The 16402-nt window shown below is 40.9% G+C and overlaps 1 protein-coding gene across 1 annotated transcript in view; it reads right to left on the reverse strand.

Moving 5' to 3' along the window:
• Positions 1–16402, reverse strand: part of NEDD9 (neural precursor cell expressed, developmentally down-regulated 9) — a 264118-nt gene that overhangs the window by 211749 nt on the left and 35967 nt on the right. The window contains exon 3 of the mRNA XM_010995812.3: positions 14447–14563. The gene's annotated coding sequence lies outside the window, so the exon portion shown is untranslated. The remainder of the gene's footprint in view (positions 1–14446; positions 14564–16402) is intronic.

Genomic DNA, 16402 nt, shown 5'->3' on the forward strand with positions numbered 1-16402 from the left:
CATATGTTTTTTTGTTCGTTTGTTTGTTATTATGGTCAATTACATCGATATATTTAAAATATTAAACTAAACTTGCATTCCTTATATAAACCTCAGAGATTAATTTCTTTCACAGATGTAGGAATATTCAGGTCTACTTCTTCTTTATAAAAAAAAAGGGAGATAATTGACATATAACATTGATTAGTTTTAGGTTTGCAACATAATGATTTAATATACATATATATATATTACAAAATAATTACTGCAATAAGTTTAGTTAACATCCATCATCACTCAGAGTTACAATTACTTTTCTTGTGATGAGAACTTTAAAGATTTACTGTCCAGCAACCATCAAATGTGCACTACAGCATTGTTAACTGTAGTCACTGTGCTATACATTACATCTCCAGGACTTACTTCTCTTATAACCGGAAGTTTGTACATTTTAGCTCCCTTGATCCCTGTCACTGTGCACTCTACCCCATGCCTGACTAATCATTAATGTAACTCGTAGAAATGATCATTAGTGTAACTCGTAGAAATGGGCACCATTCTTGGCCCTGGGTGAACTCTGGTATTGTTTCCTCTCATCATTTTGGGTGGTTCTTTCTCTAGCTTCAGATAGTTTCTTCACACACGTGCACTGCTGATTACTCAACGGATTCCTGATGGCCACCCTTCTGCAGATCCCTGGGGCCTTCTCTTCTCTTCAGCATTCCCTGTGAACTCTATCTGTCTTGCTCTTCTGAGACTCCCAGCCCCATCTCCTCAACTCAAAGAGATCAGTAGGCTCCTTTTGGGTCCCTTCTCCCAGTGACATAGACTGAAAATGAAAAGTAGCAGCCAGCTTGAGCAATTACAGGACTTCACTTATTTGCTTCTCATCAGGATCGCTATTTCCTGTATGTCCGGTATCTTGAAAATTGTTGATTCTTAAATTTGTTCTCCTATTTTTTTCCCAGACAGGAGGAGAAATGCAGGCCCTGTTACTCTATCTTGACTGAAAACTGAATTTCTCCTTCTTTTTTTTTTTAAAGCCATGGCTATATTGGATTTTTCTATTACTTTACCTGAACTTAATCTTAACACTCACAGAAAATAATCAGCAACTCAATAAATAGAGAATTAATAAACTAGAAAAATTTGAAGAAATTATTCAGACTGCCACACAGAGAAAAAAAGGGAACAGAAAATACAAAAAGTTAAAAAAAAAGACATGCAGATAAAGGAAGAAACTAAAAAATACTTCTTGCATGCCAGTCCTTCAATCCGAATTTAGTTTCTTCCTACTGATGTACATCCTTTTGTAGTTCTTTCAGTGAAGGAAAGGCCATGAGTTACGAACTCTGTCAGGCTCAATTTGTTTGAAATTGTCTTTATTTCACCCTTACTCTTGGATAATAATTTAGCTAGATGGAACCTTCCAGGTTGACAACTATTTTCTCCCAATACTTAAAAGTCATTATTCTTTTGTTTTCTGGCCTATAGGAATGCTAATGAGAATTTTGCTGCTAGTCTAATTGTTATTCCTTTGTAATTTACTTCTTATTCTGATTGCTTTAAATTTTTCCCTTTGTCTTTAGTATCCTGCTGCTGGCTACTGACCCTGTCAGAATTTCCTTCCTTTCTAAAACTGAATAATATTCCATTATATGTGTATACCACATTTTGTTGAAATTCTTAATTTCTGAACAGGGGTTTCTTCATTTTCCTTTGCACTTGCCTTTCAATTATGTAGCTATTTCTGCTTTTACCCTATCACACAAAACTTTTATCAAAAAGTTGTAAAAGAGGGTGGTAGAGTGGTAGAGTGGTAGAGTGCGTGCTTAATATGCACAAGGTCCTGGATTCAATTCCCAGTACCTCAATTAAGTAATAAGTAAATAAACCTAATTACTCAAAAAATTTTTTAAAAGCTGTAAAAGAATAAGAGGAGAAACTATTAGTGTGTCCTTCACAAAACTATTCCAATAACCCAAGACAGAATCACTCAGAGAGTTAAACTTCACAGATACACGGTGTACCCAGCCCTGGCCCCTGACCCTCAGGTTTCATCTCTCTGTAAGGAAAGCTTCCTTCTTCAAACCAACAGTGTGAATCTTCATCTTTCCTTGGAGAAACCTGTCCCCTACTCACAGGTAGCAGTTATGTCCCAGAATTCCCTTCCCACCCATTTCCACACCTCAACCACTGCAATTCCTAGGACAATCACTTGCAAGACATTTCTCAAGTTAAGCCAGACTCTCACTGGGAGGTAGGGGGCTTCCTGAAGACAGTCCAGGATAAATGCTGGCTCTCCAAGTGCAAGGCTCTTTGAGATTTCCCTGGTAATATGCCTTATTATTTCTGAGTCATCTCGGAAGTAACTCTTCTCTCAGGAGACACATTACATTTCAGGAACATCACAATCAAAATCCATATTAAGGATGAGAAACACTTTTCTAATTACAGCAGAGTGTGCTCAGACTGCTCCTCTGAGAGGTTGGTAATACGCATTATGATGCGCTGAAGTGACAGGTTGGCCTTCTGCCCCCTTCCTAATTCCATAACTTGACCAGAGGCCCAATGCACATTAAAAATGAGCCCTAGCATATGTAACGTTTTCAAGCAACAGAACTATTTGCTTCTTGATGTCCTTCCTCTGGCCACACAAAAACGTATGAAGCTTTGACGGAAGGGTTTTTCTGAACCCTAGGCAGATCACATGTCTAAGTAGAACATAATGACACTGCTTCTTGTACTAAAAAGAGAATCAGAATTAAAGTATTTTCCTAATTTAAGGCAATTCCCAGGGGTTAAAGGGTAGGCTACTGCAGGTTGTATGTGTGGAAGGGAAGCTGCTCATAACATGTGTTTAGAATGAATGAGAGTATGTGCAATTGAGCTGGATGACAAAATAACCTCTAGAGAAAAGTCTCTCGGGTAGCTGGAGTTCTAAGGATAAGTGAAAGAGGTCGGCCGCACTATAATAAGAGAGCAGTTGGCTTCATGATTGCACCTAGTGCTTTTGATCTGGCTCTTAGAAGATCCTGCAAGTATTTTAAAAGCAGTTTGGTTCAGACTGTTTGCATCTGGGCTGACCAGCCCGGTGGCAACCAGTCACAGGTGGTTTTGGGGCCCTTGAAATGTGCTGTGAGGGTAACATTCACACTTGATTTTGAAGACTTAGGATGAAAGACTGTTACATACATCACCAATATTGATAATGATGGCATTCTGTACATACTGTGTTAAACACATGCTATTTAAATGAACTTTGTTTCTTTCCACCTTTTTAATGAGGCTACAGACCACTTAGAATCGCAAATGTGGCTTGTTCTCATGGCTCGCGTTACATCTCTATTAGACACAGCTGGTCCAGAACCCTGTTGGTTTTTGACACAAACCCATTTAGTTTTGGGCCTTTGGTGTTCTCAGATCTATTCTCATCCCACAGACTCATCACAGTTTGCACCTTCATAACTTTAGTCTCAGAAGTGAGTCCTTTGTTGGTGGGTGAGCCCAGCCTACCCCCAGCAGTCCCACCTCAATCCCTCTGCAAGTTGTCTCCTACACAGACTTTGGGGAAAGGGGAAATTATTTTCTTTCTTTGAGACCAATATCCGCCTCCCCAGTTCAAGCTGACATTCCAAACTGTGTGTGTGTGTGTGTGTGTGTGTGTGTGTGTGTGTGTGTGTGTGTGTGTGTGCGTGTGCGCGCGTGCATGTGTGTGTTTAAACTGAAATTTAGATTTGAGTAAGGAGTGAATTGTCAAATTTGGCAGAATGTTTCACCAGTGAGTCTGCCAACCATACTATAAATAAATGCATGTGATTTAAAGCCACTGATGTCTTCCTCAGTGTCTTGGCCAGAGTAGGAACTACTCATAAAGAGAAAGAGAAGACGTCAGCAAAAGCAGGATTTCACTAGACTTTATTCTAAATAAGGCAGTTATTCTAGAATTTATTCTAAATTTGTAGTGAGAGGAAGTGCACAGAAAACGCCGTGCTCAGTGCACTCAGGAGAGGCTTATTCAACAGGTATAACATTGTTTTTGCTGCTGAAAACTAAGGGGCAGAGAGACAGAGGACAGAGGGGAGAGAAGAGGGCATAAGAATATATTCCACAGGATATGTATGTACATGCATGATGGGGACATTTTGCTGTACCCCAGAAACTGACACACTGAAACTGATGGTACTTCAATTAAAAAAATATATATTCTGTAGGATTTCATTACTTAAGAATGTTAAGGATATACCACACATATTAACTTTTTATTTTCTAAACAAAAAGTTTTTCGATTTTGGCACTTGGTTAATAAATGAATTGTAAGCGTAATTTTAGAGTATTTTAAAATTTGGTGTGGTATTGAGAAAAAAATGTAGAAAAGGATATATAGCTGATTCATTTAGATGGTAAATTTTATTTAATGAAGTTTGTGTTGAAATTATAATCTGAGCTCATTACTAATATATCTTGTCATACATAAAAATTTTGGATTCATATCTTTCTATAATCCTATTGTTTAAAAATAAAAATCTTATTTAGGACTTTTTTAAGTTTGATGTTTCTAGGAGGTTACTATTCTGTTAAATCTTTTTCCAAGCTGATTTAGAAACTTTTGATGCATCTTGAATTTTTCTGAATTTGTTCCTTGTGTGATATGGAATACCCTAGTACCCCTTTAAAAATGCAAGTGATGGGTAACAGAACTAACATTTTCCCTGAAATTACTCTATTGTAGTTACCTTCTGTCTGGGAACAGTGATGGATTTTTCTGGATGTTATCCAAATGTCTTCACCAGTGTTTAATGTTAAAATAGAAGTTTTTTTTTTTCCACCATAATTTCAGCTCTTGAATGTACTCCAGAATCTGTGTGGAGCACTGTTTGACATTGTAATGAAGAATGTTGGTTGCGTGCCTCCTAATACCTCCTAAGGGTTAATATTAGGAATTATAATAAGTAAATGAAATATGGAGTCCATTTCATGACCTCATTCTTGTCCCACTTGAGAAAGCCTGATTTAACTACTGAGAAAAAAATAATGTATATTTATCCTAATGCTGTAAAGTTAATTGTGATAATGGTATTTCTGTTAGGTAAATTAACAGCTTTATTTAGAGTAAAAGCCCAGATGAAATCCTGCTTACTTCAATCTACCTAATGCATCGTTAACACTGAGTCAGTAACACAGTCGTGGTAGCTATTGTCATTACAGTCAACCTCAGCTTTAATATCCTATTTCTATATAGCTGCACCATAGCTGGGCTTGTAGTAGCTGTATGTGCCAAGGGCTGCTTACTGCTCATACCTTTAATTTTCTGTCTGAGGACTTTCTTTCTGGCCTCTGGAGTATGAACGCTCTGCCTACACAAAGGCCAAGCCAGAAGTGCCAGAGAATTAAAATCCTCAGAAATAGCCCACAACCAGTGTCAAATGGGGAGTTAAGGGATAAATCTCACAACTTTCTTGCCCCGTAGTTACTTTAACTTTGATGCATATTCTGCTCCAGTATTCTATGAACTTTATCACTTGGGGATACTGTTTAAACATTCTGATCCCGTAGATTTGGGTGGAGCTTGAGCTAATGCTGATAATCCACTTGGAGTAGGAAGCTTTACATTCTCCCAGGATCCCCAGAGGAATTAAGTTCATCTGCTTGATTATTCTCTTTTAGTTTTCTTTGCTTCCTGGTTTCTCATGTCTTCATTCTCCTACTAGTGTTTCCTGCATGTGGATCCTTATCTCAGGGTCTGCTTCTGGGGGAAACCAAATCAATAATATACATATGCATACAAGACATTTCCATACCCTGATCTATCTACATTCCATCTATTTATATCCCTATCTATTGATCATCTATCTCTCCACGCACCCGCCCACCCACTAATCAATCAATCTATCTATCTATCTATCTATCTATCTATCTATCTATCTATCTATCATCTTGAACACAGCAACACAGTGCAGCTTCTCAGAGAATCCAGACAGTTGAAGAGCTAGAAGAGAAAGGATAAAGAAATCTGGGTAACAGTAGAAAGAGACAGTTGATTACCAGCTAAACTGACTTTTTCCTCCTTCATGTGTAGCTGTCAAGAGGATCTGATATTGTGGAATTCTGGCTAAAGAGGAGACTGCACTGTTGCTGCATAAATGCTGCATCTCTGGAAGTCCACAGAGGGAGAGCCATTCTACCAGGAAGGACAGGCAAGGACTATGCGCCTGATTCTATTATTTAGGACAGTGCTGGCCACCGGGGTCACGGAAAGAAGGTAGGTCAAATGCTAGTCCCGGAAAGGACTGCAAGCAGCACAAGCAGAGGGACACTGGGTGAGGTGGCGGGGGAGGCAAGGCCACACTTCCACGCTTTGCAGATTGTCACCCAGGATTCTTTAGTGACTTTGTGTAGCTGACAGAATGTGTGCCACTTATCTTGTGGGAGCATGATTAGGAGCTCAGTGCAAATCCCACCTCTGTCACTTCCTGGTGATCCCAACTGAGCACGTTTTCAACCTCTTTAAGCAGCGATTTTCCCATCTATATAGTGGAGACATAATGCCTATCTCATAGCATTGTGATGAAAATCAAAGATGTTGTGAATAAAGTACTTGTGTTACTATAACCAGAGGATAAGAGAGTTTCCCTAATACTGAAAACATTCTCCAAAATGCTGGGGACATGGTGGGTGGTGATTTTATCAGGTTTAGGCATTGTGTACACACACACACGTGTGTGCGCAGAGACCTGTATGTTTAATGTCATATTCGTAAAAAGCCACTGGAGTGATAATGCTCTGATGATGTAAGTCAATCCCAGCTCTGACAGCCGAAAAATCCTACTGCTGATCTTAGCTGTGCATGAAATCACTCTGTGGAATCTCTCTTTGAGCAAAGCAAACACCTGTTCTTGGTGGAATGCAAAAGGGAAACCTGGTTTAAAACTTCTGCTTCCCCTTCTTTTAAAAGTCTGTGATCCCTGCTAGGATAGTTCCTGTCAAGGCCACCTTTGGTTTTGTATCCAGGCCATCCACGTTCTCTCCAGGCACAGGCTCAGTCTTGACAGTGTCCTCCCAGACCTGAGAGTCCAGGGGCTGAAAGAGAGGCAGAGTCACTTTGTTTTTGCCACCAAGACCCACTGAACACACCCGGCGGTCTCACCATTTGCTGTGGCTTCTCTCCAGGGCCTGACAGGTTGATTTTCTGGAAGCAACATTTTGGAAGGCCAAGGACAGGCCAGTTCTTAGGACTGGGCAGAAGAGAATCAGTCACTGTAACAATCACTTGATTCCAGGGGTTCATTTATCTCAGTCTTTTGAAAGCAACTCCCCCTCCTTAACCAAGTTCTGCCCTTGTCTCTTCATGGGCCAAGGAAGGTGGATGCTGATGGAAATCACAGATGTGGCCAAACCTCCCCGGTGGCAGTCCAGTCAGAGGTCATCTGGCCCGTTTCAGTAACAGGTGGCCCTTGCTCTTCAGAGTGGCCTCTACTTTTTCAAGAGGGTTTGAATCAAGAGACATTCAGGGTAAAACACTGTCATGTTGCTTTTTATTTTCTGCAAAGTGTATTTTCTATAAGTTGTTTGGCAGCTGGCCTTTTGAAAGGAGGAACAGGTGTCATAGGACTCAGAAATAAAGTCTCTGCTTTTTCAATAGTGAGTTGTCCTTGTTTCAAATTGCATTTCAGGGGGCCACGTTTAGATGTACCACACACACATTTTGTCTCACACACACGTACACACGTGTGGAAGCATGTAGGTAGTCAGAGAGGGAAGCATAAAGAATTTATTATAATTATTACTAAAAGAAACAGAATTCTGTTGACACCACACTGCTGTTATGAAGGGTAATCATCTGTTAGGTAGTGACTAGGCTAGGCTTGAAAGTGGCTCTCATTTGTGTTGAAACATGACATGCTTGTCCTCTAGCCTCCTCCCAGCTAGGAAAAATAGAAGACACACAATTCACACGTACTTGTGAAACTCAGACACGTTTTAAAAGAATCGATAGGCAGCAAATCTGACCTGAAAGATGCCCACTGAAACCACTGCTCACAGAAATCTAAATGGTCCCAACAGACGAAGGGACTCAAGCATTCCCTGCTCTGAGTTCCAGACTGCAGACCTGCCATTCCTACACCGCGCCAGAACATGGTTCCAACACAGAGGCCCTGGGATGTCCCAGCAATGACATCAGAAGCACAAACGTTACAGCTGACCACCGTGTGAGCCAGCACAGCTGACGCATGCCCAAGATTTTAGCGCTGCCCCTTACTCTCCCACATGTAAACGGATGCAGCACGGTGCCCCCCTAGGGGTACACATATGCATTTTCCACACATGCACGTTTTTAACTCAAAAGTCGTACTTGCAGCTCCCCCAGGAAAGAATCAGAGGCCAAGGGTGGGTGGCCCAGAGTCTTGTTTGGACTGGAGAGCACAGGCAGCAGCTGCAGCCTGTCCCGGAGACTGGCTGCTGACAGGGGAAAGGACTGACAATTTCACCAGATCTTACAGGTCAGTAATAGCAGAACACCCTGCCCCTAATTGGTGACCACCAGGGTAGCTATAGTTGGTTTGATTGAAATCAATATTTTAAAAAAATTTAAATGTGCAAAAATACATATGACATCAAATTTACCGTGATAATCAATTTTTCGTGTAGAGGTCAGCAGTTTTAAGTACGCTCACACTGTTGTGCAACCAATCTCCAGAATTCTTGTCATCTTGCAAAACAGAAACTCTACACCCATTAAGCAGTAACTCCTCATTTCCTCTCTCTCCGAGCTCCCACCCACTGGAAACCATCATTCCACCATCTGTCTCTGAATGTGACCACGCTAGGTGTCTTACGTAAGTGGAATCACACAGTGTTTGTCCATTTGGGATGGGCTTATTCCACTTAGCATTACGTCCTCAAGGTTCATCTGTGTTAGAGCGTGTGTCGGCATTTCCTTCCTGACTGACTACTTTAGTTAAAAAAAAATAAGACCTTTTCACCAAGATGAATGATTATTCAGATAAAGTAAAGAATTATTTAAATGATAAAAGAAGAATTTCCTTCCTTTTTAAGGCTAAATAGTGTTCCATTTACGTATATACCCCATTTTGTTTATCCATTCATCTGACTGTGAACACTTGGATCGCGTCCATCTTTTGGCTGATGTGGATAATGCTGCTATAAACATGGGTGTATGAAACCCATGTTTTTAATTACAACAGTAAAAGGCTCATACTCCATTTCATGACTAACTTGCCATCTGATCCTCAAGAAGTTGAATTTTGTAGACAGGGTAAAATTTTTCTATTTCAGGAAGCCCTTTTGACCTGTGATCCTCACTAATATGGCTGAGGTGGGCGGTTAGGAAATCTGTGGGCATGGAGCAGAAATGAAGCGAACTGGTCTACAAATCTATCTAAATTTTAATTGTAGTCTCCTTAGCACTAAATTTTCATTGTCAAAACTGTTTCAGCCAAGATACACTGAATGAGAACTATTACTCAAGAGTTCTACCCTTACGGATGTAACAGTCTTGGCCAATAGTTGTCAGTGCGTAAAATGTTCCAGACACCATTCTTGGCTAGGACACCTCAGTATACCTGTTGTACAAGTGGGAAAATGAGCCAGAGAAGGGCAAAGCACCTGGCCCAATGGAAAACACTACTCAGGTATTTGAACCCCAGTAGTTTTGCTACAAAACTCATGCACTTTACTGCCACACTACACTGTACTTCATTTTCTCACATACAAGGGTAGATGTGAGTGGGCGCATGTGTATAATTGTTATTTTTGACAACCAGCAACGAAAGAAGACATGTTAGAACTTCAAACTGATATTTCTAGAAAATGGTGTGACAACATACGATAGAAAATACTCTAGTTTTGTAACGGAACACAATTAGGTTGAATCCCAACCCTCCCACCAGCTGTCTGGTAACATTAACCAAGTGTTTTATCCTCTTGGCCTCAGTTTCCTCATCTGAGACTGGGGATAATAATATCTTCTTGCGTTAGTTGTAAACATTTAAGAAAATAATGTCTGTAAAATACTTAGCTGCTGGTAGGTACTCAATAAATGCTAGTTTCTTAACTCTTATGAGGCAAAAGAAAAATGTGATCTCAAAAAACAGATACGTGTTTTTATAACAACTTGCACTGCATAAACACATTCATTACCACTTTATTTTTCTATGTACAAGGACACTTAAGAATTAGACTGCCTCCTCTCTCTCTTGCATTCTGCTACAGCCAGTGTACAACAAACACTTTATGTTAGATACCTAATAGTAGGTCCTGATAAAATCAACCCCGTATTTTTTTTTAAGTGGGGAAAAAGCTCCAAATGGCAGGATCAGGGTCAGCACTAATGGATTATACCTGTATCCTCCTTCCCTTTGCTCCAGAATACCATGACTTTGAGCACTTATCATAAATCAGCCTTTGGTGCCAGCACAGGAAGAGCTGCCTCTCAGTCTTGACCCAAGGCCATTGTTGTGTAATAGTGTCTTGGCTGCCATATGGTCAAAGTCTTGCCTCTTCCCTTGATTTGATTTTTTAAAATGGTGAAACAATTTGATTAATAGAACATGCTATCAATCTTCTATTTTATTGATAAAACAATACACACATGGAAGCCAAGATATTACTTGTCCAGATAGCTCAGTTGATTCAAGAATGATCACACTTGGTAGGACAGTGGTGCACAAGGGAAAAGATTTCTTCAAGTTGCCCCAATATGCTTGGCTTTGAAGACATGCACAGTGAGGCACCAAGGGGACAAATACACAAATGTATTCAGGCCTGCGGCTCTCTAAAGATGACTTTCCTGACAGCAGAGAAGGAGTTTCTCCATAGGGATTGAAAGATAGCATATGTCTCTACATGGACATATCTGCATCTTTACACACATATATAAATCAAATATATGATTCGTGTGGTTTCTCATGAAACCGTTTTCTTTTCCTTGTAATGTTTTTCCTTGAACAAAAAGTTTAACTCCCTCATTCATTATCATTGCATGATTATTAGGGATTGAATGCCATTAAGTCAAATACCAAATGAATGGCAAGTTCAAACAAGCATAAGAAATTTGGAACTGTCTGTAAAATGGATTCTGTTTTCCCACTTGTGCAATAAACATCTTATCCACACTACTGGAGGTTCCAGCCTTCTGACAGATAAAAACATATGACTAAGTTCAAAAACCAAAAAAATTTTTAAAGACTATTATTTTAGAGAGGTTTAAGGTTCACAGCAAAACTGAGAGGAAGATACAGAGGTATGCCACATAACATACACATGCACAGGCTGCCCCATGGTCAGCATCCCCCACCAGAGTGCTACACGCACAGACGCCCCCACGGTCAGCATCCCCCACCAGAGTGCTACATGTACAGGCTCCCCCACGGTCAGCATCCCCCACCAGAGTGCTACACGCACAGACGCCCCCACGGTCAGCATCCCCCACCAGAGTGCTACATTTGTTACTACTGATGAACCTACACTGACACATCATTATCACCCAGAGACCAAGGTTCGCATTAGGGTTCACTTTTGGTGTTGCACCTCCTATGGGCTGGAACGAATGTATACTGATGTGAATGTATGATGTCTAATGACAGTGGAAGCGTGGGTTGTTTTTCCTCATTGCTCTCTCTTGTTTATTGCCTGGGATGAAACATTGGAAGCCCAGTCCCCAGTTAAGGTGTATGGAGGGCTGGTGCTTTCCTGAATGGAAGGATTAAGTGGAAAAACTACTCTTTTCCAGAATTTGATCATCGTCTCTGACTTGTGTCTGTTTTTGTGTGCTGTGATAGTTCACAATTTCTGACATCTTTCCTTGAACAAGGAGGGACCTCCTGGGGAGTGGGTGGACCGTCTCTGGCCAACACTTAGCTCAGATCATGTTTTTCCCTTAGGCCAACTCTGCTTACACTGTCCTTGAACTATTCAAATACTTCGATAAAACACTGTTCACACATTTTAAAGGGTAATTACTGAGCATTTGCATTTTTACGTTCTCAGGACCACTTTTCTTGGTTATCTGCACTGTATGGTATGAGGCCATATTCTCACTGCAGAGATGAAGCCAAGTGTGAGATAGGGCAGTGACTGGTTAAGAGGTTAAGATGCATTTTGGTTCAAGGTGAGAATTCACAGGCTTTGGTGCACTGAGCCATGTTTCCCATGCTTACATATCTGTGAAACAGCAGCTGTGAGCTGAAACTCTGAGAAATATTCTCAGTAAAGCTGAAGACTTTAAAAGAACCAACCTCTCCCTTCCCCCTCTTCTTTCGATACAGAAATTGTCACAGTCCTCACAGCTACCTGTCCTCCTGGCCCGAATACCTTGTGACAGGGTGCTGGCTGCCTCACAAGCAACTCAGCTCAGATCCAAGTACCTCTCGACCAGAGGTGCTCCTTCTGTTAGGTAGAACTCCGTGTCCCTAAGAGTCTGCCTTCCGGCCCTTGAAAGCTGGCCAGCATTTTGGGACAAAGGGTTTTAGAAATAAATTTTTAAAGGGGAAATGGTACATGCCTTTGTAGCTAGATCACTGAATTTGAGGTTCATGAGCCTTACTGATAATTTATAAATCAGTTTAGTTCTCTGTTTCTCAGGGTATCATTTCTTTGCTTTTTATCTCTCTCATTTTCTTCTGTTTTCTGCCTGGTGTCTTCCTTCTCTTGAATATATTTCTATCTTTTTCTCTGTCTCTCACGTTCATATTTTTCCCTGCAGTGTTTTTCTATTTTTCTGTTTTTCTTTCTCCCCCACCCCACCCCCATTTACCTTTCCTTATTTCAGATCAAGGAGTGGGCTAGGTACTGAAAGAAATATAGGGAAAGTCTTTGCCCATCAAGAAAATCAGCTCTAGAATCTGGTATCTCTCCTTTAATTAACCATAATAGAGAACCATTATTTTTCCTGGCTTTGTCTTGTGTTTCTCATTGTTAATTGAAAAAAAAAAAAAGAATTGAATATATTTCTTTTTGTAAGGAACAAAAAGATAATCTAGTGGGTTTATTTTTTGTATCTTTATGTGACACTCAATTGATCAATGGTCCTTGGATTGGAAAAACAATGTCTTCATCCTTGCATTACTCTCTTTTCTTCAATATGAGAAAAATGTTCGGAATAAGGCTCAGATGCTCTAGAGAGCCTACTGGTTTATCCATGTCATCAGTAAGAAAGGCCATACAGTTAGCTGGCTTATATTCAACACCTGTTGGTCCTTCACAGCATGAATTGTATGAAGCCAGAGTCAACTTGAGTCTGCATCAGAATCACCCAGAGGGGCAGTTAAAACACCCGTAGCTGGACCCCACCCCCAGAGTTCTGATTCAGCAAGTCTAGGGTGGGGCCTGAGAATTTGTTTTTCTAGTAAGTTCTGGAGTGATGCTGCGGCTGCTGGCCTGGGGGCCACATTTTGAGAACCACAGTGTTCAGCTGAACTTCAAATAGTTAAGAGACAGTTTTGCCAGTAGAGGGTTGGTGGCAGGTCTATTTACCTATGCTCATTTTTAGGGTTCAGAAGAGTGAAAATTACAATAAGCCTTGAAATAAATAAATACACTGTTCTTATTTAAATGTTTTTCTGAGTGAAGAAAATGATTCTTCTCGAGAGGCTCAGAACTTTCAGCCTAGGCACGGGTCCAAAGGGAAGGAGGACCCTTCTGTAGATGCTACTCAGTATTTGCACACTCCTCTCCAACTGGGTCATGTACCGCTAGCCAGGTTTTAGGTCAACTCTGAGATCTTGTTTTTCTAAGCAAAGGAGCAAAGACACGAGCATGACTCAGGGTACGAAATGTTGACTTCCAGAAACTCCTGCTCTCGCTGTTTTTGTAATTTAAAGAAATCTAATCTCTGCAAGCTACCCTGCTGTGCCTGTACCCTGACATCATGTTTGTTTGAGTTTTGGATTCAACAGTAAGATCATGACTTAAAGGAAAAAGAAAACAGCAACATGAAAAGTCAGAGTTTTTTTTTAGACCCAGGTTGTGGACAGACCAGCTGTGGTGGGCGTGGATGTACACCCTTGTACACACACACGTGGCGTGTGCACATCCCTGCAAAGGGCACGTGGGTGGGGGAGGGGGAGAGCCCCAGCAGCACCCAATACACAAAACATACAAATACCTTATTGTTTAAGGTCCCTGAGGATCAGGTTGATCACTGAGCTTGGTGACACAGGAAAGAATTTTAGAATTTAAAAATTCCTACAAATTACAGTTAAATGTTATTTACAAAATTTAAACTTCCAGGAAAACAGTTGTATTAACTTTCTGATTTCCAGTCCACTCCAGTAATACAAACTTATTGCAATGGTTCTTCAAATGAGAACCTTTCTGACTTTCTGAGACAAACTGTAAGCTGACACAATACTGTCCATCTGAATCATAAAAAATTTCATTGTCAGTATCGAGAATATTTCACTTACAAATATTTTACTACCTTTTAAAAATTATTCAGCAGACTTACCTTCAGACTCCAATTCAGTGGTGCAGAGAACGCTTCATTTCAATTTATTTAGTCTTCTCTATGTAAGTTGGTAGCTGGGCTTGGTAGAACCAGAAAGATTCTGACGCATAAGCTTGCCTGTGAGAGGAAATTTAAAATGTTACAACCACAGAACAGCAGGATGGGATGTCCCAACTCTGCTCCAAAGTACCTTAGCAATTTGCCCAAGGCTCCAATACTATAGCAGATCACTTCGTCCATAATGTTCTTTGGTCTTTTGAAGAACCTTAATTTCTGGGACAAGGACAGAGACCCCAGAGATAATAGAACTAGTCAAGAGGGTAATTCCTTGTCCCAGAACCAGGCTAACCCAGAATAAAGTGAGTCTTGTTCTCCCAGATGCGTGTTTGGAGCCTGTGCGTTGAATCATGAATCAAGATCTGAACTCAGCGAATTCTGAGTACCTGAGATCTGATTTTAAAACATCATTAATGTGCTGAACTTACTCTCAAATATTCTGGGGTAAGTGACTTGACTTCCTTAACAGGTCACCGAAGAATTTGCAAGAGCAGTCTCGCTCTACCTCGGCTAAGGAAATGATCGGCATCCTGCGCTGCAGGACGGTTGAGATTTAAGTGAGTATGGAAGTAAATGGGACTTTCCAGTGTGAAAGAAGGTCAAGGTGTAGAACCCAAAGGAGTCAGAGCTGAGCGGAGGGGGTAGAGGATAGAGATGGACACAAAGGGTTATGGTTACAACTGTTTAAACATGCAGAGGACAAGGAGATTAAAATACACAAATGTGACTGTTGACAGCAACGGTAAGAAACTGGCTGGGCTATGGGAGATTTTTTCTCTTTCTTAATTTTTCTATGTTGTTGTTTTATAACATTTTGGTCATTCTTTTACCTCACTTTTATATCGGAAGACAAAGTTTATTTTTAAGAGCCATGTGAAGGATTATCCTTAGAAAAGAGTAGACACCACTTTTAAGATCAGAAGACAGATGGTAAGAATATCTACAGCCATAGATGACCTGGGAAGCAGAGGAAAGGGAATTACGAAGTTCATCACAGGCAGTCTTTGGGAAGTTTTTCCTGCTTTCTAAGTGGAATGAATGACTCTTCCCCTGCGTTCCCTTTGCTCTATATATCAATGCATTAATTCACCTACATGGTCTGACCACCCTTACCTGTTCTCCTGTCTCCCTCTACCCAGCTGTGAGCCCCTCCAGGACGGAGATCATGCCCTGTTTTTGTATTTAAGACTTAGCATGATTCCCACTTCATAGCAGGTACTCAATGAATTCTTGTTGAAAATACTTCCTTTTCTTGAGGAAAGAAGAACTTAGATCATTTTCTGAGAGTGAAGGGGTAAGAATAGGGTGAGAACTTGAGAAAAGAAGTTAAGTTCAGAAACAACCGTGCTGGAGTATGAGAAGGTGGCTGGCTGAGGATCTGCATAAGGATTGCTGGGTAAAATCTGCACTTGAGGAGACAAAGATGTTCTATCACATTAGGTTAAGAGCAGCATTCACTGAGAAGGTAATGACGCCGGCGCACCCTTATAAGAGAAAAAAAAATCTAAGTTGTGGATTTCAGAGATTCAAGAGTTACCAAGAAGTCTCCTAAGACTTCCTCACACACTGGTGAGTGCAGAGTCCTGAGGTCAGGACAGCCACAGCCCCCCTCATCCTGAGAGACTCTTCAGTGTGTCAAAGAACATAATGCATGTGCTGTGACCGCTTCCCAGTCACCTGGCACAGGAACAATCAGGACACCCCCTCCACTGGGAGAGGGGGAGAGGGTCCCAGTCCAGGAGGACAGGTAAACCAAAGGTCGGAGGCACACACGGCTCCCAAGGATGCCAGCTGGCTGTGCTGAGCCGGGTGATTTCTCACTTTCCCTCAGCCAAGTCTCCTGTTTTGTAAAAACTCAGGCAAGGGTTTTACTGGAGTAGACAAGCATGAAATGAATTT

Source organism: Camelus dromedarius, chromosome 19, assembly GCF_036321535.1.
Source record: "Camelus dromedarius isolate mCamDro1 chromosome 19, mCamDro1.pat, whole genome shotgun sequence".
Lineage (NCBI taxonomy): Eukaryota > Metazoa > Chordata > Mammalia > Artiodactyla > Camelidae > Camelus > Camelus dromedarius.